This window comes from Panthera tigris, chromosome A2 (assembly GCF_018350195.1).
Source record: "Panthera tigris isolate Pti1 chromosome A2, P.tigris_Pti1_mat1.1, whole genome shotgun sequence".
Lineage (NCBI taxonomy): Eukaryota > Metazoa > Chordata > Mammalia > Carnivora > Felidae > Panthera > Panthera tigris.
The window spans coordinates 105,235,188-105,260,411 of NC_056661.1; positions in this window are offsets into that span (position 1 = coordinate 105,235,188).

Here is a 25,224-nt window from a genome sequence, read left to right on the forward strand (position 1 = left end):
TGAATTAAGCCTATAGATGAATTTGAGAATTTGTATCTTCACTATGTTGACTCTACCAAGCCTTTAACATGGTATGTCTATTTATTTAGGTCTTTCATTTCTTCCATCAACTTTTTGTAATTTTCAGTACATAGATCCTGGATGTGTTTTTTTAGCTTTATAATTAAGCGTTTCATTTTCTTAGATCAACTGTAAATAGTACTGTGTTGTTCATTTCCATTCTCACATGTTTCATATTAGAATATAGAAACGTAATTGGTTTTTGTGCATTGAACTTAATTGTTGTTTGTTGAACTTGTATCCTGTGACCTTGTGAACTCATTTGTTTTTGAACAACTTTATGATGATTCTTTGGAATTTTCCAGATACACATCATGGTATTTGGAAATATGGGTAGTTTTAATTCTTTGTTTTTGATCTACATGGTTTTTCTTTTTGTTGTTTCGTACTGCCTAAAACTTCCCATAAAATGTTGAATAGATGTGCTGAGAGTGCAAATACTTGCCTTCTTACTACCTTAGGACAGAAATACTTAGTTTTCATCATCAAATAGGATGTAAATTTTAAGTTTTTTTGTAGGTGATCTTTATCAAGTTGTAGTACTCTTTTAATCCTACTTGCTGAGAGTTTTTATCATGAGTGGCTACTGGATTTTTCAAATGCCTTTTCTTCCTCACTTGAGATGTGATTATATGAATTTCTTCTTTAACCTATTGATATGTCTTAGTTTGTTTGGTCTATTGTAACAAAATGCCACAGACTGAGCAGCTTGTAAACAGAAATTTATTTTTCACTATTCTGGAAGCTAGGAAATTAAGATCAGGATGATACTATCATCAGGTAAGAACCCTCTTTCAGACTACAGTCTTCTGTTATGTCTTCACATGTCAAAAGGGGGCAAAGGAGTTCTTCTGTGCCTCTTTTATAAAGGCAGTAACCTGATTCATGAGAGCTCAGCCTTTGTGACCTAATCACCTCACACACCTCCCCCCAAGGGCATTAGGTTTTCAACATTTAAATTTTGAAGGGACCCAGACATGTAGACCATAGCCTTACATAATGGATTATACTGGTTTAATTTTGTCTCTTGATCCAGCTTTACAAGCCTAGAATAAATGTCACTTGGTCATGGTACATAATTCTCTTCCAACATTGCTGGATTCAGTTTGCTAATATTTTACTTAATATTTTTGTATCTTATGAGAGAGATTGATCTATGGCTTCTCTCTCCCTCTCTCTCCCTCTCTCTCTATTTCTCCCTGGTCTGTATTATCTTCATCTAGTTTTGGCATATGGTAATAATGTCCTCATAAATGAGTTGGGAAATATTTTCTACTTTTCTGTCTTCTGGAAGAGGCTCTGAATCTTGGTGTTATTCTTTTAAATTTTCATAGAATTCTCCTTTGAAACTATCTGAGAATCATTGGTAGTTCTTAAAGTACCAAAACACCGATTGTCCTAATGTGTAGCCAAGGCTGAGCTAGTGGTTCTTGGATCAACAGAGTCTATCCAAGATTATGTTAGTTAAGCCATTCACATAAAGACCTAAAGCCTAAGGTTGGGGTAGAAGAGCCAGATGTAGGTACCTGAAAGTTTGGGACTGGCAAGTTGTGCAGGAGACCAGTCAAATCAGCTAGTGCTCAGAGGTAGCCCAGGTTCTATAAGAGACTGAGACACACATATGCATGTAGGAAATAACACATACTGTTTTGCAGCATGTAAACACTATATCAAAAGTGCTTTTTTTTTTTTCCATTTCAGTGATGCAAATCTACCTTACTCTATGAATACAATATTACATAATGTAGATAAGCAAAATATATTAATCTCTTCTGTTATTATTGGATATTTATATGTCCATACTTTAAACAAATATTTTACTGTGTACATCTACATATTTTTATTTACATTAAATGAATTTAAATGGTTTTTACGAGTTGATAATGCCCACCAGAGATCTTTAATGTCTGTCTAAACTTTCAGACTTACAAGATTAATGTAAGGCACATCCAGTATCATATGTCCTTAGAGGAAAATGGAATAGGAAATCTAATTTGCCAGAAGCAGAATCATGTGTTTTCCTTCCAGAGACCAAGGTCAGCTCCTCATGCAGAAGGAAATGGGTGTTACATTGTAGTTTTAATTTGTATTTTCCTGATGATGAGTGATGTTGAGCATCTTTTCATTTGTCTGTTAGCCATCTGTGTGTCTTTTCTGGAAAAAATGTCTATTCATGTCTTCTACCCGTATGTTAACTCACTGAAATTGAAAAAAAATTGAAAAAAAAAATTTTCCTATGGGGGGAAAAAAGAGAAATAAGTTGTGCTTTTTTTGTTCTGTTTTGTTTTGTTTTGTAGCCTTCTACCCAAATGCCAAATTTTGGTAAATCCTACCAAATTGCACTTCAAAAATTCATATGAATTTACACTCAAGAAAGAGTAAATAACAGTATGATTTTCCTCACAAATTTTCCAATAGTTATATACTATAAATTATTGCCAAGTTTGCCGATCTATTGCATTATTACTTTTTGTTTGCATTCCCCTGATCATGACTCATGTTTAAAATACCCACACTAGGGGGTGCCTGGGTGGCTCAGTCGGTTAGGCGGCCGACTTCGGCTCAGGTCATGATCTTGCAGTCCGTGAGTTCGAGCCCCGCGTCAGGCTCTGTGCTGACAGCTCAGAGCCTGGAGCCTGTTTCAGATTCTGTGTCTCCCTCTCTCTGACCCTCCCCTGTTCATGCTCTGTCTCTCCCTGTCTCAAAAATAAATAAAACGTTAAAAAAAAAATTAAAAAAAAAAATACCCACACTAGTTAATCTAAAACTCTTAGTGATTTATCTGCTAATATGACATCTTTGTCTTGTGTTGCCTTTTTCTTAGTGATTTAAGGTGGTTTTGCATATTAGGAATATCATGTTTTTATATGTCACATACGGTGTATGTATGTTCTCTATGCTTACATTTGCCCTTTACCTTCTTTATGATACAGTTGGTGAGGATGAGGGTAAAACTTAGTACGTGGTCAAATCTGCCCATTTATCCTTTATGACTTCTGGAATTTGTCATAGGCTTATGCTGGGTTTTTCTCATCCAAAATTCTGAACGTATTTCTCACATTTCTATCGAGATTTTTATCTTTTATGTATAGATTATTCATTTTGTTTCATTGATCCATCTGTAGGGAATGTTATTGGTAACTCAGTTACTTTGTAACTGGAGTTTGTCTAGGACATTGTTCTGCTTCTCTTTCTGGCACGGAAGCCCACCCTGGGAGTTCCCTAAGGCAGATCCCCCATTAAATTTAGAGCTCACTAGCTTGTGCCTGAGAGCTGTATTCTGGCCCAGCAGTTCCCTAGCACTTTAATTAATTACCTTGCCAGTTGCCCCAGGGACTGCTCTGGCTCCCAAGTTAGGCTTTTTCTGATCCTGGGGAGTTTTCTGGTGTTCTATTTGGAAAACTTTCTTTTTTCAGAAATCCCTATTGAGCTGTCAGTTGCTTACCTCTGTGGGGTTTCCTTTTCAATTAAATCCCATCTGCTTTATGTCTTTAAGAAAATTTTCAATAATCCTTGCCCTCTGAAGGCATTCTTGCTTTTCCAGGATTTTATGTTTTTTTGGTCATTTCAGTGGGCTTTAGGGAAGGAAGGAGGTGAAAGCTTGGGTAGTTGGTCTTTTTGAACTGGAATAATGGGTTCTTAAAAAGTGGTATTACATGCATACAAAGTCCTAAAATGAGGGATTGATTCCTATTTGAATTAGCATTAAAAGGAAGTATTTAATATGGACAATTTGAGTTCAACAAGCAAGAAAAATCTCTCGTCACACATTAAAATACACTTTTATACTTTCAGATATGAAATTAGTGGAGTCAAAAATGTAATTAGGTTAATATTAATTTTGGGGGTGAAAGACTCAATCCTTAACGAGGATTCAAATAGACTCATACTTATTCAAGGTTAAAACACCTTAAAACGTTAATAATAATGTTTAAAATAATGTCCATTAATGACATTATCAAATGAAATTATTTAAAAAAATACCATGCATTGAAGACTCTGTCCACACAAAAACCTGAAGATGGATGTTGATAGCAGTTTTATTCATAACTGCCAAAATATGGAAGGAACCAACATGTCCTTCAGTAGAAGACAAATAAACAAACTGTGGCACATCCAAACAATGGGATATTTCTCGGTGCCAAAAGGAAATGAGCTGTGAAACCATGAAAAAGACCTGGAGGAACCTTAAATGTGTATTACTAAGTGAAAACAGCCAAGCTGAAAAGACTACATACTGTTTGATTCCAACTATATGATACTCTGGAAAAGACAGAGCTAAGTTCTGAATATCTCACCTACATCGTGGTGACTATAGTTAACAGTGCTGTCTTAGGTATTTGAATGTTGCTAAGAAAGTAGATTTTAAATGTTACCACAAAAAAATTGATAATTATTTGAGGTGATGAATATGTTAACTAACCGTATTGTGGTGAACAGTTCACAATATATACTTGTATCAAATCACATGTCACGTGCCCTTAAACTTACATATGTTCTATGTCAATTCTATCTGAATAAATCTGGAAAAACATAAATGCTGTCATATGAAATGATTTCTTATGGCTTAATAAATATTCAAATGTAAGGACATTTTAAGTGTATAGATTTTATGGTGGGAAATTTATTTTATTTTTTTAATTGCTTTCTTTAGTGGAAACAAAGATTGAGAAAAATAGAGCATGGCTATTGATTCTCCAGTGAGGAGCGTCAGTTAAAATCCACATGTACAGGGGTGCCTGGGTGGCTCAGTCAGTTGAGCGACCAACTTCAGCTCAGGTTATGATCTCACGGTTTGTGAGTTTGAGCCCCGCATCGGGCTCTGTGCTGACAGCTCAGAGCCTGAAGCCTGCTTCTGATTCTGTGTCTCCCTCTCTCTCCGCCCCACCTCCACTCATGCTCTGTCTCTCTCTGTGTCAGAAATAAACACTAAAAAAAAAAAAAAAATTAAAAAAATACATATGTGCATATGTTTGGATTTTCATTAATGTTTTTGTTTATTCATGCATTTATTCATAAATATTGATGACCTACTATGTGTCAGACATTAGACAATACTGAGTCCCAAGGATTCCATGACAAATATTTCAACTAGGAAGCAGGAGTCAAAGTATGCATTCATGTCTGGAAAGAAGAATTTTCCTTTTTCTTTTTATTTTCCCCATCAGACATAAACCACAGCCAAGGCATCAAGGAGAAAAAAATTTCAAATATTTGTGTTGAAATTATTTATTGTTCAGAAGGATACCATTTGTACTCACTGAGGGATTGTATATGGGATATTTTCCTCTCGTTTTGTACATCCTGGTATGGCAACAAGAATGTAATAATAAAAAAAGCTCAAATACTTTCAAAAAACAAGTATTTTAGTTCTGGCTTTATTGTGGTCTTATTGCTTTGAGACTATAAAAAGACAAATTAAACGATTTTATGAGATGCTCATGAAATTACCTTAGTAACCACAAAAAATTCTGAAAGTGGATCTTCTGTAAAATAGAACCTTGAATAAATAGCTTCATCTAAGTGTTCTTTAGCTTTTCTGCATTGCTATTTCTCTTCAGGCATTTGCTCTTAGAATGGCTCCTGTTCCCAATATTGGGTACCTGGCAAATGTTTACACGTCGCTCAAGTTCAAGTATGAATACTATATATTTTCTCTTGGCCCTGTCAGCTCTTGATAGAAATAATCGTTTCCTGATGTGTGTTAATGTAGAAGAAAATATCCACAACTCTTAACACATCTACTGCACATCTCATTTTGTTTAGTTCTCACATGATTAAGAGTTTCTGGTGAGCAGTGACTACATCTAAATAATTGGTAGTTAAAAATTTTCGGTTTATAATAAAATGCCTCGTGCATAATGGACAATAAATAGCTCCTCTTTAATTGAGTAAGAATAAGTAAATTACCTCTATTTTCTGTAGAACAAAACATAGAATTTATCACAGGAAAGTAAGTAGTAATGATCCCAATTTCTGACCTTTAGTAGTATAAAATAAACCAAGCTACATTTATTTTTGGGTTCCCTTCAGTGTGATGTACTTTGCTTTTCAAAAATAACTTTCTTTGAGAATTTTGAAGCCAAGGTTTCTAAGTTCCAAAGTGTGACTATTCTTGTTCTGTCACCTCATTTCTGTCACATCTATGAGCCAATGTTTGGCCTTGCAAGTTTTGACTATTAAAGTCTTAATATGTTCAGAATGGCTTTTTAGCTTTATAAATATAGTGTCTCATACAGTCTTCTGTATACTTTTCAGTTCAGCAACACTATTTTAGGTAAAAATTATTTAAAGTTAGTCTGCCTGGACCAGAATTGCCTAGTAGAAAATAATAAGTGGGTCTAAGACAAAAAATGATGGTTTACTGTCCAAACTGTTGTCGTAAGAGAGTACGGATGATAATGACCATGCTGCTGCTGCTGCTGCTAACTGGAATTTTATAAGAAGAATGTCTCCAAACATTAATGACCAACACCAACAGGGACAACACGCTTTTAGAACCTATTTTACTATAAAACTCCAAGGCCCTCTGGTAGGCTGGTAACAGTATACCTCTTAAATTATAAATATAAATTCCTTAACTAATATCTCTTACCGTCTCCAACAAATGGTGGTAAATCATTGGAGTTTATCTTGCTTTGATTTTAGGTTGTGCTTTGATGTTCATTTATTTTCAGAAGAATAAACATCACAAGTGTTCTGAGAACCTTTCTGTCTTTTCAATTAGATCATTAATAAAAGAAGTATTAACACTTTTTGAAAATTTTTTTAATGTTTACGTCTTTACTTTTTAGAGAGAGAGAGAAAGAGAGCACAAGTGGGGGAAGGACAGAGAGAGAGAGAGAGAGAGAGAGAGAGAGACTCTGAAGCAGGCTCCAGGCTCAGAGCTGTCAGTGCAGAGCCCTATGCAGGGCTCGAACTTGCAATCTGCGAGATTATGACCTGAGCCAAAGTCGGATGCTTAACCGACTGAGCCACCCAGGTGCCCTAAATATGAACACTTTAATTGAACATCTGTTGTGTGCCAGGTACTGGATTAGGCAGTAGGACAAAGCAGTAGGTTACATACACCCTGCCCACTGACGAGCAATGTAAATACATAGACAGCTGCAGTGGTAAATGACAAAAGCTACCATAAGAGTAGAGGCAATGCTGGTGAATAGGTACTATCAAATCATACGACTGCTGGAGGCAACAGAGGCCAGAGGATAGTTGTATGTAATGAATGACATGATCAGTTTTTGACCGTATACCCTTGGGCTATCTTCATCTTACTTTTTACACTAAGGTTTGAAACCATTAGAAAATATGTCTTCCCAAATTCTGGATTTTCCAGATGTATGAGAAATCATTTATTGTACCAAATCGTTAGAGCGAAACTATGTTAATGATGAGAATTTATTCTTGACATTTTTATTAGAATACTGAGCAAAATAGATATATTATAAGCCGCGTTAAGATCCTTCCTAGCATTTGAATTCTTTTCAGGTCCAACTTAAGAGATGAAGAAAATTCTCAGACTTTGGGATAAGGTGGGGTGGAAATGTCACTCTTGTAAAGGTGTTTTGGAGCCGGCTCATCCAGCTCGGAAGAGCTGATTCCCTAGTCTTTGTTTAATGGCATCACACTGGCAGCTCAAAATCAGCTACAGAGGTATTTCCAAATCAGCAAATGATACAGATCAGTTTCTTTTTCTGTTTGTTCCTCCAGAGAGTTGGCTTACCTACACAGCACTGCATAGGTGTGCTGTCTGCCTAGTGATAGGGTAGCTAGATAATATTTTACCATAGAGAGTTTTTCTCCCGTTATGACTAGACAGGTTCCACTTTCAGTTACTTTTAGGTGTCTACTCCCATTACTCACACAATGTCAAGGGAACTACTCATTTCTCCCAATGTCTTGTTTGCCTAGTGATAGGATAGTTGGATAGTACTTTATCATAGAAAGTTTTTCTGCTGTTCTCTGACTAAACAGGTCCATTTTTGGTTCCCTTTAGTTGTCTTCTTTTAGTACTAACTCAGTGTCAAGAGAATCACTGATTTTTCCCCATTTCTTCCATAAAAATTGATCTCAATAAGTTTTATCCTTGAAATGTTTTCAATGTTATATTTATCCTTTACGTACTATTTGCCATTCTTCTATTTATTCTTAAATCCAGAATATGAAACTATTTGATGAATTTAATAATGAATACTGTCTTTCTTGTCATTCTTAGTAAAATTTTAGCAGTTATCCTGGCAAGGGAGCATTTCCAATATGGCTACTGTTATATTACTTTTGTTAGCTTTTAAAAATCATAAAAAAAAAATTTTTAAAGGGGGCACCTGGGTGTCTCAGTCAGTTGAGTGACCAACTTTGGCTCATATCATGATCTCGGGGTCACAAGTTTGGGCCTGCATCGGGCTCTTTGCTGACAGTTCGTAGCCTGGAGCCTGCTTTGGATTCTGGTTCTCCCTCTTTGTCTGTGGCCTCTCCTCTGCTCGTACTCTGTCTCTCTATCTCTCTCTCAAAAATAAACATTAAAAAATGTTTAAAATATCATAAACTAATTGTTCCATTAACACTTGGTTAGTTTCAATGGTCATTCTATTAGAGTAGAATTACATAGAGTTAGTGATTGCTAAGTACATCTTTAATAACTCATGCCAAAAGCAGAATAATAACTTGCCTTTCTTTTTGTGGATTCCAATATTTTAAACAATTCATCCAAATATTAATACTAGATTATTATGTTGGACGTTCTTTTTCACATCTAGTCTCCAAATGATGAATATCAAAGCATCTGTATAATTTCCTCATGGTGTGGTACTCATACATAACACTGTTCCAGTAAACAATTAAGTTTGCTATGGACACATAGGATGTTCTTGGCAAGAGTTACTGAACAAGGAAATGATTAGAGGTCTTTTGAGAATTGCATGCTGGTCTGCATTTCATTTTTTATGCAAATTCACAAACAAAATTATGCAAATATTCTTTTGAGTAACTACTGTGCTGTTGTCTCAGAACCACATTTTTCATTTCTGGTTGGTGAAATGATATCTTGCCAAAAGCAAAAGTAATTTGTGAAGTAGGAATCTGTTCCATCCCCTGTGGACTCCTAAAACATCATCTCTGCCATGCTGAGAGGCTTCTGGGTGGCAAAATGGCGGTGGCATGGTAGGAGGGGAGTTCGTATTTGCAACTGCCAATGACAACAAAAAAAAATTATGAAAATCTGCCAGTCCCTGGGAATTCCGTTTAAATATCCCTAAGTTGATATTTAAACAGTGATATGAATCCCTTGAGGGCTTTCCTCTGGTCTGCTGAAAATCAGAGAGTAACATAACATAAAACTGCATCTTCTTCTATGGTTATGAAAATATGTGTTAGTTATAGGCCACATATTCCAAAGTCAAAAATAATACAACTATAGTCCTCCTGACATCTGTGACAGAAATAATTACAAATTACTCTGAAAATTTCAAATTCTATTTTGGTCATGCCATATCATCTTAAGAAATCTCCCAGCATTGTCAGTTAACAATCATGCATTCATGCATAGGTGAATTGCAACATCATCTAGGTCAACTCTTCCCAAACTCTTGCATATACTCAGAAATATATTGCAGACTTTTCAAAAAATCAGAAACTGCTAAATCCTTCTGAGTTCGTATGAACTCAATGAGTGCTATAGACTGAATGTTTGTGACAACCCGCTACCCCAAAATTTATTTGTTAAAACCTAATGCCCACTGTGATGATATTTAGATGTGGGGCCTTTGGGAAGCGATTAGGTCAAGGGGGTAGAGCCCTCATGAAGAGAACCAGAGAGTGTCCTCTCCTCTTCTCCAGTGGTAGAACACAGGGAGCAGACAGCTGCCTAGGCACGAGGAAGCAGGTCCTTCCCAGACACACAATCTGCTGATGACTGGATTTTGAACTTCTCAGCCTCTAGAACTGTGAGAAATAGATGTGTGCTGTTTAAACCACCCGGTTTATGGTATTCTTGGTATAGCAACAGGAACTGACTGAACGGTACATCTGTGAGATACAGGAAAAGGGACTGAAGAGAGGTTTCGGTAGGACAAGGCTGCGGATACAGTATAGGGTGTGTGTGTGTGTGTGTGTGTGTGTGTGTGCGCGCGCTTGCACACTGCACACAAGTCTGCATGTATGCGATAAATCACCCTTCAGATGATTCAGGGAAATAGAAATCTATATTACTTCTCTTGCACTGTACATGTGGAAATTTGACTATAAAATTTTAACAGGCAGGGAAGAAAACGGAATATAGTTTCCTTCTCTTTCTCTTTCTCTCTCTCGTTGGGAATACTGCTGGCATCCCATAAAATATGAAGAGTTTAAACATTCAAATGATAAGAGTTACATACCTAGCTTTTCTAGGGGGACTTTAGGAAAGACACATAGAAGGAAGGCATGGGCAATCTCTGGAACTGTATGTTGTACAATATCCAACGATTTATGTTTTGCACATTTATGTGTAAAGGATGCTTTTTCCTTCCCAACTATAAAAGAAACACCCAATTGTAGGAAGAAACAGAGTATTTGCACACTTTCAAATTATCTCCTCCAAAATACTTATTTATCCCTGCTCTCGTTTAAATAAGTGTCCACACATATTATATATTCCTGCCTTAGAAGTTGGAGCTTAACTCACCTCCCCTCGAGTGTGAATAACTTAGTCATTCTTTCCAACAAATAAAAGATAAAAAGGAAACAATAGTAACTTTGCGCTGAAGGAATCTGGCAAACATCCCTTATCCAGGTGACTGAAATTAACATCACCAGGAGTAAGTCATGTTGATATATAATCATTGATTTGATGCAATGAGAGCACTTGAGCTCTGTTAGTGTTCTTTCCAAAAGTACATAAGCCCAGTGTAAGTAAGAGAAAATATCTGACAAACTGGCAGATATTCTACTGAATTCTCAGTACTCTTCAAAAATGTTAAGGCCATTAGAAAAAAGGAAAATGTGAGGAACCATCACAGCTTGGAGAGATTGAGACATGGTGACCAAATGTAGCAGTGTATCCCAGATCGGATTCTGGAATAGGACCAAAAAATACAAAAAACATCACTGGAAAAATTTTAAACTGAATACAGACTATTGTTAAAAAATAATAATTCAATACCATAACAACCCCCAGTGAAAAAGTAACACATGCTGTCACTTTGAAAATATAGAAAGAAACTTAGAAACACATGTTACTAATGCTTAGTATAATTTTTCATATGTAACTACTTTTAATATTTTGGTGATTGCTTTCAGAAAGAAAGATTATGTTTTGCCTAGTTACAATCAATAAGTGTGAAATGTTGAATCGTCTTTTGCAATTCACGTATTTCACCAGTATTTTGTCCTTCCTCCAATTTTACCAATAATATAATTTAACCACTTTGAAATATCTGTGCATTAAAACTTTAATACCCAGTTTGTCCTTATAAATTTTATTATGGCCAATGGGTTTATTTGTTTCATTTTGGGGTTCTTGGTGGAGTTTTTATGCATCCTATTTTAGGAATTGATTAAAAGTTGTTTTCTAAAATTGACATTTTCTTATTTCAGGTCAGTATTTTCCATCTTATGTATTTCATATTTAATGGAAACAATTGTGATTATTCTATGTATCATTTTGAATGAGCAGGAATTTTTGCCAACAATGGGATGGGTCAATTTCTCTTGACCTCTCTCTCTGGTCACTAGCATACGAATAGAATTCTCTTTACAATATGCACTGCAAGGAAAATTGATATAAAGATAAACTGAAGTTCTACCATTTAGCATGCCTTGATCCAATTAGATATGTGGAACTATTTCATTTCCTTTTTTTTTCTCTCACTATAGTTAAAATATGCTTCTATGAACCCTGAATTCATCTGTAATTCTTTCTGTAGCACAGGCTATACAATGTTAAAACATAATTTGGTGAGCTACACAGGCATTCACCTGCAGGGGCAAAGAATTACTGTAGATAGCTGAAATTTACTGTATTACTCTTTGTTGCATTTTCCCTTAAGTACTGGCTTTAAAAAGATTAATTTGCCTCTCAGTCACATATTCCCTCTAATTTTAGTTTGTTTTCATTTAAATGATGGGCATATAATTGGGGCATTATTGAACTGATGGAATCTAGAAGTTTGCTGGATAATTAGGGAGATAATATGAAATATGCATAAGGGCCTTGATCCATAGGGAAGTTTTTGAAAGCAAGGAGCAGTGATACAACACAAGATGCCAGGAGTCCAGAAGAAAATAAGGTCCTGGATGATACACCTAATGATAAACAGCCCTGAGTGTTGGAGGAGTTGGGTGGGAGGGATTAATGAGACATTTGCCACTGAACTTTCTCCATCTCTACTGGGCTACCTCTGAAGCTTCAAGTAAATGTCAGCTTTTTGAGCCAGAGAGCGGTTCACTATTGATGTAAAGGACACTTAAGAAGTATGGTGTGAGATAAGGATCTAAATTAAATTTTCTTCAACATAGCTACCTCACTGTTCCAATATCAGTTACGAAGTCATTATTCCTTTGTAGACTGATTTGATATTTAAAATTTATCAAATGCTAAACTCCTGTATGTATTTGGTTCTGTTTCTGGACCCTGAATGCTGTCTCTTACATGCGAGCACCACACTGCACCCGCTCCATACACATTTATAACAAATAATGTATAAAATTCTTTTTTTTTTTTTTTAAACAACTTATGGTTTCTCGCATTTTACTATTTTACTCATGGAGTTTAAAATCACGTAGCTCATTTGTTCCCTAAATACATTTTTCATATCTTCATTGTGATTGTATAAATTAGGAGTGTAACTCTGTGGCAATTCACGTTTTATTTGCAGAAACCTGGTCAGGGTTAGATCCTTTTTCTCTCTTCTAATAGCATTTTAGTGTTTCTTCCTATAGATATTGCCTATTATTTGGTAACTGTATTTGAAGTGATTTATCCTTTGAGTTAGTCTGGTGGAAGAATAATTTTATTCTATCTTTTAAGTGATCATTGTGGGCATAGAAATAACAGATGAATGAAATTAAATAAAAATTTAAAAATCTTGCCATCAAGGCAAAAACCCTCATTATTTAATAGCACAGATGCCTTCTTACTCATAGTTTTTTATGATGATGTAATGCACCTGTCCATGCTTCATTGACACAGGATTATATGAACTGCCAAATTTTCAGGAAGTCCAAGCTTAATCCAAGAGAGCTTTCCTAGGCATTCTGCTGGCCTGGTTACTGATGCTGGAGCAGTCACAAAGGTCTGTGTTTTGGACTGAATGCTCAGTGTTTATTGTTCTACAGTTCTCACCTCTCCCAATGCTGCATTTCCTCATTTTCCTTTCATTCCTGCCCCCAACCTCTGTAATGGGCTTTGTGGTCCCCAAACCAGTTTGTTCCTAAAATATTTCTCTCCCTTCTCATTTGCCCCTGTGCTACCTCTACCAGCAGAAGCGAACAGGCCAAGTGCCACGTAAGCTTAAAGTCCTGTGATTTTGGCAACATCTGTGAGAGCAGCTTTGATTGGCAGCTTTTAGTAAGTGACTAAGAAGGTATATGGTCCTTAACTGGAAGGAGGGGCTCTGGCAGTAAAAGGTCCTTAGGAGTGCCTTTCAGTCTCCTGCACTGTGCTGGCCTTCTTTATGTGACTCTGATCGCTGGTTCATCAGTAGGACAGGCATTAATGCTGTGCTCATGATCCTCTGGAGGTACCTGCATCCCACCAGTCTTCTCATTCTCAGGGATCAGCTACTTCAATTCACCTTAATGTAGTCATTTTCTTCAAGACCACAAGGCTCATCAGGAGGGATTCTGTCCTTACCCGTAACTCCAGGCAAAAATGCACTCCTCTCTGAAGGGTTAGACCCTGAACTTGGTCCCTGTATCTTTCTATTGTATTTTTTATTGAAGTATAGTTGACCTACAGTGTTATGTTAGTTGTACGTCTCCTCTCTTATCTTTTAAGAGTCCTCCCATTCCAAACGGTATTCACCATAACCTGTTCTTGATTGTGGTCACTCCTCTTTCCTGCACCATGCTCATAGCTTTGGATTTCACACATCCACTCTCAGTCTCTCCCTGCCAAGCTAGCCATTCTGCTGTTATGTAAAGCCCTTGGTGATCTGGATACATTCTTCTACACTCCTGTACATTTGGAGAATTAAATGGACCCATTCCATTTTGTTTCACCTAGAGCAAACTTTAATCTACCTTAAATTCTATTTTTTATGCTAAAAGAAAAACAATGTATTTATAACTTTTAATAATACTAGTTTTTCTGGTTTTGAGATAGCTTTCACTGGTCACCCAGTATTACATACTGATGAGGAAACTATTTTAGCATAAAAATCAAAGTGAAAAGAATTTGCAATCTTTTTCAAAAGTTGTATGATTTATAAGAATAATGTTAATGATTTAATATTGATTCACTTTTAACTTAAAATCCTTTTCATATTATCCATTCCCTTCTCTTTATTTGCTGTCTTCATCATGTGTTCTCCACCCATTTCTTTTTGTTTCTTTAAAAAATTTTTTTAATGTTTATTTATTTTTGAGAGAGACAGAGTGTGAGTGGGGAGGGTCAGAGAGAGGGGGAGACAGAGTGTGAACAGGGAGGGTCAGAATCTGAAGCCCGGAGACACAGAATCTGAAGCAGGCTCCAGGCTCTGAGCTGTCAGCACAGAGCCTGACGCGGGGCTCAAACTCACAAACTGTGAGTTCATGGCCTGAACTGGTGGGATGCCTACCCGACTGAACCACCCAGGTGCCCCCTACACCCGTTTCTGAGCACCATTTTCTTCCTCACCTTCCCTTTTTTTCTAAATACTTAAACTTCTCTTTGTATAGTCTATTTTTGAAAGCTAGAAGTAACTCAGGACACTTAGTAAAAATTAAATTGATTTTAACATTATGGAATATGCTAAATGGGCCCACATATTGAAAGTATATTTCAAAGAATCAATTTCCATTTAAAAAATTCTCTGCGTATCCTTAAAAATAGACCCATGTTTATTAATTATGTGAATTCCATTCTGCTTGGTGGAACATTTACTTTCTCCAAAATGCTGTTCAAAGCACCATGGAAATACAGAGTAAAAAATGAAACCCAAAAAACTACGGTCCCTTAATAATGCCATTTAATATCTAGTCAGGATGAATTTGTATAAATGTATCCAGATGATCATACAATGTATTGTCTAGACTCTCAGTGTGTTTTGTATTTATGTATTCTGCAGTTTGTTCCAGAAAAAAATAATAAACTGGGGTTTGTGTACATCACCATCATCACTCTATTATTATTATCACAGACTGTCCAAAAAGAAAGACCATTTTTTGCTTATTTGCATAGGTCCTATAATCCTAGCTCATTGCCTATAATTAATTTTTTATTACTAAAGAGTCCTAGCTGACTATGTGATCCATCAAATGTGGATTGCACCATTCCAGCAGAGTCTTTCAACAAAGTATTTTCACCTTGTATAAATAAGTAAAGGACAAAATTTAGGACTTCCTGTGACCGGTTACAGGTATGATTTCTTACTACTTTGTAAATAACAAAAGAATATATTATATTGACCCATATACATACACACAAACATACACTCGATCTCACATGCTCACATATGAAAGTGCATATATATATATATATATATATATATATATATTCACAAGACAAATATATATACATTTGTGCATAAAGTGACTGTGAGCACTTTCCAATTGTTTTTCCGTTTTGATACTCAGAATTTGAGCTAAATCTCTGGACAAAAGGCAAGGAGTCCTCTTTAAATTTGTCTCTCGGGTACAGTTGCCAGGTCTGCTAATAAACAGCTCCATTCTCTCTACAGATGGAAACACTTTCAGTGTCAAACAGGTCACCTCCTTTGCAGACGAGCAGAAGTTAAGGCTGAGCCTGCAGATGGTGTTGCATCAAAGAGCTCACTATTTAATTAGACCAGCCTTCCAAACGACATCGCCCCAATTTTTCTGGGTATACCCTGGACATTGACGTGGCAATTTAAAATGTTCTATACATTGAAGATAAGGAAGCTTAAGTAAACTATCTCTGAGGTCCATTCCATTTTGAAACTTGTATCTTTTTATAAATATTTGAATAATTAAGTGCATGAAATGAATAACAAAAGTAATTGGCTGAGAAAGACTTACCTTGCATTCTTTTTGGCTACTGTGATACAATTAAAGTCACAACTGAGTATTTATTGCCCAAGTGGCTATTAGCAGCTACTTATTAGCCTGTGTGGTCATGGCTGAAATGAATGGAGAGTGAAAGAAAATCTAACTCCTAATGCATTAATCCTTTAGATTTGTGCTTTAAGGAGTATACATTCACTGAAGAATCCTCATGTTGTCTATGGAGAATGAACCAGATTTATTCTTGCATCAACTAATGCTACCAAAATGTGCAAATACTGTTTTTGTTTGTTTGTTTGTTTGTTTTGCTTTGTGTTTGCTTTTGTTCTTTTGTTTTGCTGTTGTTTCTATTCTTGAAAGGTAAAAATGCCTGGCTGGCCTTACGGTGAACTCATGATTAAGCTATCATTCTTCTCCTTGTTCCATTTCTTACTACTTAACTCCATGGCTATGTTTTTAGTCATCCTTTCACAGGCTTTCATTTACCTCACTGCTGCCAACATTATTTCATGGTGTTCATCATTTCTTTTTTCCTATTCATAGTTCCACCACCAACTTTGCCAGTTTTCCTCAGACCAGAGAGTTATTATTACTATTATTATTATTATTATTATTATTATTATTATTATGTACAGTAGTCTTCTTCCATTATTCCTTCCTATGAAATGTTGTCATGTATTCTGGGAAATCAGCCATACTAAAGACACAAGCTAAGGATGGTAATGGGAAAAAGGAAAAGCCATCTAGGTTACCTTAACAAACTTATTTTCTTTTAGAAATTGGGAGACAAAGTACAGGGAAGTTTAGAAAAAGGCATTGTGGAATCCTAATGAAATGTGTGATTTGATTTGAGGAAATTACTTAACCCACTTGAATGTTTGCCCTGCCATATAAAGTGAGTAAGATAATGCTCAGTTTGCAGTTACTGAGATTAACTGAGATTAACTGAGATGCCACATATAAAGGGTCTATCTCAGTATACAAACATGCCCAAGTCAGCTAATTATATGTTGGCCTTTCCTTCACTCACCTTTAAGGGCTTGATCTAGTTCAAGTAATACCTTCTTAAAACCTGATCTACAGATTTTGTCATTTGTGCTCTACAATGTTTCTATAGATGTGAAAGCACTCAGGGTAGAAACAGTCTATCAGTCTGTATACAGCACATTATGGCAGATGTGAAAAATGGTAAGCAAATATTTAGTAAATGGAGCTAGTTATTTGTGTTACTTATCTATTTAGGAAAACAAAAGTTATGTAGCATATATGTAGCAGAGAGCAGTGAGGCTTTCTCAGTACTCATCAAACAGAACTTATTCATTTTTATGCACTTACTATGAACTAAAGAAATACCTAACCAACACCATTATTTATTTTTAATAATACTGCCCGGTTACTTTGTAAAAAGGAATTGAGCAATTTAAGTGTACTTTATAGATGTAATCAATTAATGTAAGTGTAGATATTCGTTGCCTGTCTCTTAAACTTTGATTAATATACTAATTAAAGGGATCTCCAAAAGCTTAAATAGCTTTTTTCACAGGCCTTGATTTTGTTATCATATAATATTGGTAAATGCACAGTTTTTTCCTACTAGTAAATTAAGTATTATATAAACTATCTTATTAAAAATAAACTTGCACATTTCCTTTTAATTTGAACAGTCCTTAAATCAGTGATTTTCCAAGTGGTAGGTTAAAAAGAATTTATTAAAAATATATTATTAATGCAATCATAATGAAAATCCTAACACATTGTTTTGTGGATATTAGCAAACTGATTCTAAAATTTATATGGAGAGGGGAAATACCCAGAATGGCCAGTTCAGTGTTGAAGAGGAACAAAGTCAGAGGACTGACATGACCCAACTTCAGGACTTACTGTCAGAGTACAGAAGTCACAACTGTGGGGGTGATAAACAAATGGGCAAGAAGATCACTGGGACAGAAAGATGAGCCTGGAAATCAGCCCACATTAATATGGTCATTGATGTTTGACAAAGAAAGAAAGAAAGTGCAGAAGAGATGAGTTAGTCTTCTCAATAAATGGGCTGGAACAGCTGGACATCCACATGCAAAATAAAAAAGAATCTTACACATGGACTTTACACCCTCCACAAAAAATTAACTCAAAGTGGATTATAGATCTAAAGGTGAAATGAAAAATTACAACACTCTTTGAAAACAACATGGAGAAGCCTAGATAACCTCAGGTATTCCAATTACTTTTAGATACAACGCTAAAAACGTGATCCATGAAAAACAAAGAATTGATATGCTTGACTTCATTAAAATTAAAAACCTTGGCCCTGCAAAAGACACTCTCAAGACAATAAGGAGAGAAACTATAGACTGAGGGAAAATATTTGCCAAAAAAAAAAAATCTAATAAAACACCGTTATCCAAAATCTACAACTAGCTCATAACACTCAGCAATAAGAAAATGAACAGTCGAATTAAAAAATGGGCAATAGGCCTAGACAGACACCACTAAATGAGGTACACAGCACATAAAAAGGTGCTCCACATCATATATTTTAGAGAAATGCAAATTAAAACATTGTGTTACTACACAGCGATGAGTGTGGTCAAAATCCCCGTCACCAACAGTTATCAAGTGGTGGTGAAGATACGGAGCATTAGGAACTGTAATGTATTGATGGTGGGAGTGTTAAATGGTACATCTACATTAGAGGACATTTCGCAGTTTCTTACAAAAGTAAACATACTCTTAGGATATGATGCAGCAATAGTTCTTGTTAATATTTTCCCAAAGGAGGTAAAAATGTACATTCATTCCAAAACCTGCAAATGGATGTTTACAGCAACTTGATCTATAATTGCCAAAATTTAGAAAACCAGTATGTTCTTCACTAAATTAATAGATGAATTGTGATACATCTAGAAAATGGAATATTTAGCAGTAAAAAGAAATAAGGTATTAAGCCATGAAAAGACATGAGGGGGAAACTTAAGTGATATAATCCAATCTGAAAAGGCTACATACTGTATGATTCCAATTATATGCTAAGCAAGAAAAGGCAAAACTATGGATGTGGAAACACACACACAGGTGTTAATGGGAAGAAAGAGATAAATAGAACCCAGTTAATTTTTAGGTCATTGAAATTATTCTCTACAATATTACAATGCTGGATACGTGTCATTTTACATTTGTTGAAACTTACAGAATATAGAATGCAAAGAGAATTCCAATGGAAATTGGGAACTTTGTCTGATAACGAAGTGTCATTGTAAGTTCATGGATGGTGACAGATGTAACCACTCTAGTGAAGGATTTTAGTAATGGAGGAGGGTGTGTGTGTGTATGGGGCAGGGATATATGGAAACTTTGTACTTTCTGTTTTGCTGTCAACCTAAAATTGCTCTTTAAAAAAGTCTACTTAAAAGGCAAAGCAACCACGGGGTGCCTGGGTGGCTCACTTGGTTAAGTGTCCAACTTTGGCTCATGTAATGACCTTAAGGCTCGTGAGTTTGAGCCCTGCATTGGGCCCTGTGGTGACAATTCAGAGCCTGGAGCCTGTTTTGGATTCTGTGTCTCCCTCTCTGTCTGCCCCTCCCTCTTCATGCTCTGCCTCTCTCAAAAATAAATAAACATTAGAAAATTTTATATAAAAAAGGAAGAGCAACTACTTTGATTTGGAAAAATAAAAGATTATAAACAGAAAAGGAAGAAATAATAAAATTAAGCTCATTCCTTTTTATATTTAAGAAAAAAAATTATTTAGGTCAATAACAGTTGTGTTTTTAATGTTTATTCTTGGGAGAAAGAAAGAGAGAGAGAGAGAGAGAGAGAGAAGGAATGAGCAAGGGAGGGACAGAGAAAGAAGGAAGACACAGAATCCAAAGCAGGCTCCAGACTCTGAGCTGTCAGCACAAAGCCTGACCCTGGGCTTGAACTCACAGACCATGAGAACATAACCTGAGCTGAAGTTGGATGCTTAATCAACTGAGACACCCAGGTGCCCCTCAAGTGACCTTGAGTATAGAAAATCCATGTGCTTATTGCTGAAATCATCTTAATCTAAATGTATTTATTTATTCATTTACTTATTTTTAAGTTGATTCATTTATTTTGAGAGAGAGAGACTGTACACATGCATGCAGGAGAGAGTAGGGGAGGGGTAGACAGGGAGGAAGAGAGGAAATCCCAAACAGGCAACACAAAACGTGAGATCATGACCTGAGCCAAAATCAAGAGTCAGAGGCTTACCTGACTGAGCCACCCAAGTGCCCAAATACATATGTTTTATCTTTTTAAAATATTTTTATGTTTATTTTTGAGAGAGAGCAAACAAGGGAGGAAGAGTAGAGAGAGAGGGAGACACAGATTCTGAAGCAGGCTCCAGTCTCCGAACTGTCAGCACAGAGCCCAACGCAGGGTTCTGCCAGACCATGACCTGAGCCAAAGCTGGATGCCTAACTGACTGATACACGTGTTTTAAATCTTCCAGTATCCAACTACTGAGCAAACAGGCACTGTTAATATTTTGGTGACTTTTATTCCTTGGTTGATCTTTGTCATCCGACTCCAATGCCCATTTCCCATGCTGAAGGAGGTGAAAGATGGTAACAGCAAATCTGCTGTCTGAGTATCTCACATTTTGTATACCCTCCCCCCAACTGTATTAGTGGTTTTCGTCGAGGCCCATCACCCCTGTAATTTTGGGCACGTGTGGAAGAAATTCGTCAGCATGAACCTGCACCTCCATAAGTGGGAACCCTTTGACTTCTCCCTCCATTCCCTCACCACCCTCCTTGGGGAATAGAGAAGAGCCTAAGTGGTGACGAGTGGTAGTGGGGACAGCTGTGAGTGGTCTGCCCCAAATTACTGGGCATTCAGTTTGGAACATTGGATTCTTTGCCTCTGATTGCTCTATGCTTTCAATCATAGTCAGAATTAAAAGGGACCGGGGAAAAGCCTCTTCAATACTCACTTTCAACATTACACGATGAAAGGTTGATTGATTGATTTTGCTTTCTCATATGAAACATGATTGATTAGAATTTTTTTCTATACCTCTTATTCATGTCCTCCATAGTTCCCAGACGTCAAGGTTAGTGTTAACAATATATTATTTTATCATTAGTTTTAATTTTAAGAATAGACTTAACATGAGCTTTTCTCAGTTGATCATATTTATATCAGTTTTTTTTTTTTTTTTGCTTAATTCTATTTTTAAATATCTAAAAAAAAGACTTTTCTCATTACGGAACTTTTCATTCATGGAAATCTTTTATAGTTATGCCCTTCCTTCTTCCCTCCTTCCTTCCCTTCCTTTCTTTTTCTCTTAATATTTTAAATTTATTGGCAGACAGCTAAGAGCCGCCTTTCTAATAAATCCTTCATCATAAAAGTAAAGGTTCCCAAATTCTTCTTATTCCTTTTCTCCAAAAACGGGAAGCAGAGTGGTTACTCCATTCTGCTCTTCCATAGATAGTGACTGAACACCAATTTCAACATCTGGTACACAGGAAAGAGAAGGTGTCTGCTAATCCTCATGGTTCTTCATTACTTAATTAACAGACTCATTTGTCCTTTTTAATTCATTCAAAATATTCTTTTTGAGTGTTGTCTGTTTGTTAAATTGGTGTCAGGGGCTCCTGGGTGGCTCCGTTGGTTAAGTTCCTGACTCTTGGTTTTGGCTCAGGTCATGATCTCACAGTTCATGAGTTCTAGCCCTACATCTGCCTCTTTGTTAACAATGTGGAGCCTGCTTGGGATTCTCTCTCTCTCTCTCTCTCTCTCTCTCTCTCTCTCTTTCTCTCTTTCTCTCTTTCTCCCTCTCTGCCCTTCCCCAGCTCAGGTGTGCTCTCTTTCTCTCTCTTTCAAAATAAATAAATTAACTTGAAAAAGAAAAAGAAGCAAAACAAGTCAAAACAGACAATTGTTGCTATTATTTTAGATTCTAAAACTCATTTGTCCTGACTGGTTTGCTATACAGTTACTTTATATGTGCAGCGGTTAAGATATTATAGTGTAATCCTCCTCCAGTAGAGGAATTTAATAATTTGTTATTTTCCATGTCCTCTCAAGAAACAAATTCAGGCAGAGGAAAAACTCCAATGTGGATAATTTTTCAAAGTTAATTCATCCTTTGAATTTCCTTATTTCATTTCTGCATATGTACAAATACTACTTCTGTAATTAGCAAATCTTCTATGAGAAAATTTGAAAATAAATTGTGCAAAAAAACCCCCTCCACTATCCACACAGGTGCTGCGCTGGCTTGAACTCAATATTAATGCCATCTGGGAAAATGAAATCAGGGGCAACAAGAAAAAATAGAAGGCTTTCCTTTTTTACTTTCTCAACAGAGAAAAGAGGATTTAGGTCAATATGTAAATGCTTGTGTACGTGAAGAAGATGCACTATGAGGTAGTTCAGAACACCAAACCACACTACAAACACTGAGGGAATTATTGCTATTATATGCTCTCAGACTGTGCTATGGAAAAGGGAAGACTTGATGATGTTAGATGTTATTTATTCCTTCTTCACAATTCGGGAGCATCCTAGCAGTTGTCTTGTCAAGACTATAGATTGCTTTTCCACTTAGAATTTTTTTCAAGGTATTTCCTTTTATTCAGTTACCACACGCCATATAGGACCATAAATTGATTCCCTGTCTCCTAATTCTCCTTTTATCTGCTGGTGTATTCAGTAATTGATCAGAGGTGACTAATTCTAAGCAACATAAGTTCAAAGTATCCACCTAGTATCAAAAACAGAAATCAATGCCTGACTGTCCATTCTCCCCACCCCTACCCAGTGTACTAAAGAATCATTTGTATAGCAGAAAATAAGGTTTGTTTTATTTGGCATACAGTGCTAAAAAAACAAATGCTTGACTTTGTCCTTGGACACTGGCCCCAGGGTATCCTTAGCATAAATGGAAGTTTACGGTGCTCTGCCAGTCTGGGAATTCTTGTCTCCAGCAGTCTTGTGCCTAACACAATCTTGAAGCAAACTCTATACAAATAGAATAAAATTAATGACTACATGCACAGCCCTTTTGGCGAATTGTGCTTAATGCTAAGGCGGGCGGGGGGGGTGTTGCAGAGAAGGAGTTATCCTTTTGGTCAGAGAAAGTAATTGCCTGATCCTCAAATAGTTTCTAGAAGCTGCTGCTATGCCTATGAGTCCTCTTGCTCTAAGTAGGGCTTAAACGCACACACTAACTGTACTTTACATGACTCTGGAAATAAAGACTTACTCAAAAGTCTCCACCCCCAGCCCTCTCTGATTCTTCCAGGCTGAAGTTCTCCTTATCCTATGTTGTTTTGTCCACGTATAAAAACATTGTTCCCACTGATAAAAATCTCCACATTCCTCTTCTCTCTGGAGTATCATCTACTTGGGGAAAAGAAAGTGCAGAATGTTTTAGTTTTTGGTGATGCCAGGTCTAGAACGTAGAAGGCACTCAGTAAATACTTGATAAGTAAAAGAATGATTAGGGATGCCTGGGTGGCTCAACTGGTTGAGCGCCCAGCTTCGGCTCAGGTCATGATGTCGTAGTCAGTGAGTTCGAGCCCTGCGTTGGGCTTTGTGCTGACAGCTCAGAGCCAGGAGCCTGCTTCCCGTTCTTTGTCTCCTCTCTCTCTACCCCTCCCCCCGCTCACACTCCATCTGTCTCTCTCAAAAATAAGTAAACAAAAAAAAATTTTTAAAAGAATGATTGATTAATAATTGAATAATTAATAACTACGTCCAAATTAAATCCATCTCTTTCATGTAAGGCATGTGCTCATTGTCCAGGGAATCTGGGAGTTTGGAGCTAAAGGACTTTTGCCAGTGACCAAATTAGTGTCTGTGAAAGGAAAACTAGTCCACGATTATGTTATGACAATATGGTCATAAATGCTATTTTACCGTAAGAATCTAGCATGCCAGTAAAAGTTTTTGAAAGTCATGAAAATTATAAATAGAATATACAACATAGTTAGAAAACAGCTTGATTTATGTAATATAATTCATTCACAACTTTTTGTGCCTTCCTGTTTGCTTTGGCCCCAAGAATCAGAGGGAACAGCTACTTGAGATCATACATAGAAAACATCTGGTAATGGTTTATGAAATGAACTCTCTAAAGTATACTCTCTTCTGACCCTCAGCTACCCACACATTTTTCTTTTTTCCCCGTATTGACCCTTATAAATTATTTAGACGATCACTTCACATTTACTCCTTAGTCTATAAGTTTTTGGTCCCAAATATATTTCTCTCACAGTATGGGAGTGTACCAGAAGATTAGCCATATTGCTTCTAGAGCGGGGCCACCAACTCCTATTTTAACGCTGGTTGAAAAGAGTGTTTTTATTTTATTCTAATAAGATGTTTGATTGTTAGTCCCCAATAAGTAAAGTGCTATCCAAACAATGTATTTTATGTTCATCACCATATCAGATGTAAAATACTAGTGTGCATTTACGTCACCAGTTGGACAGATTATTCCATAGACTAAACATCTGTGACTCTATTATATCCTTCATATACAAGGTTTTATATCCAAGAGATAAGTTATGTAAACCAAACTCTATAGTAAATCAGGTGCATTGATGGAGTAAGGCCTAAGGGAATTATTCAGCTGAGAACTATAATGATCACATCAACAGTCTCTTACATTTTTGAAAAGATGACTTGTTGAATAAAAAACTTCTTGGGTTTTGTGTTTCCATAACATATCCCAACAATATTTTTAAGCACTTTACTTTTATTAATCCAATCAGTTATCCCACCATTCCCGTGAGGGAGTTAATATTATTTACATGAAAAGAAATAAAGCATCAAGGTATTCATTTCGTTGTCTAATTTCAAATACTGTACCTAGAAAGCATCATAGCAGGAATTTGGACCCATTGCTCATGTCTAGAATCAAAAGTCTCAGGATCACACAGTGGCATTATGCTCAGAAGTTGAGCAGTACACAACCTGGACAGGTGCACATGAAAGTCACTTACAATTCTGCTATTTTGCCTCTCAGGT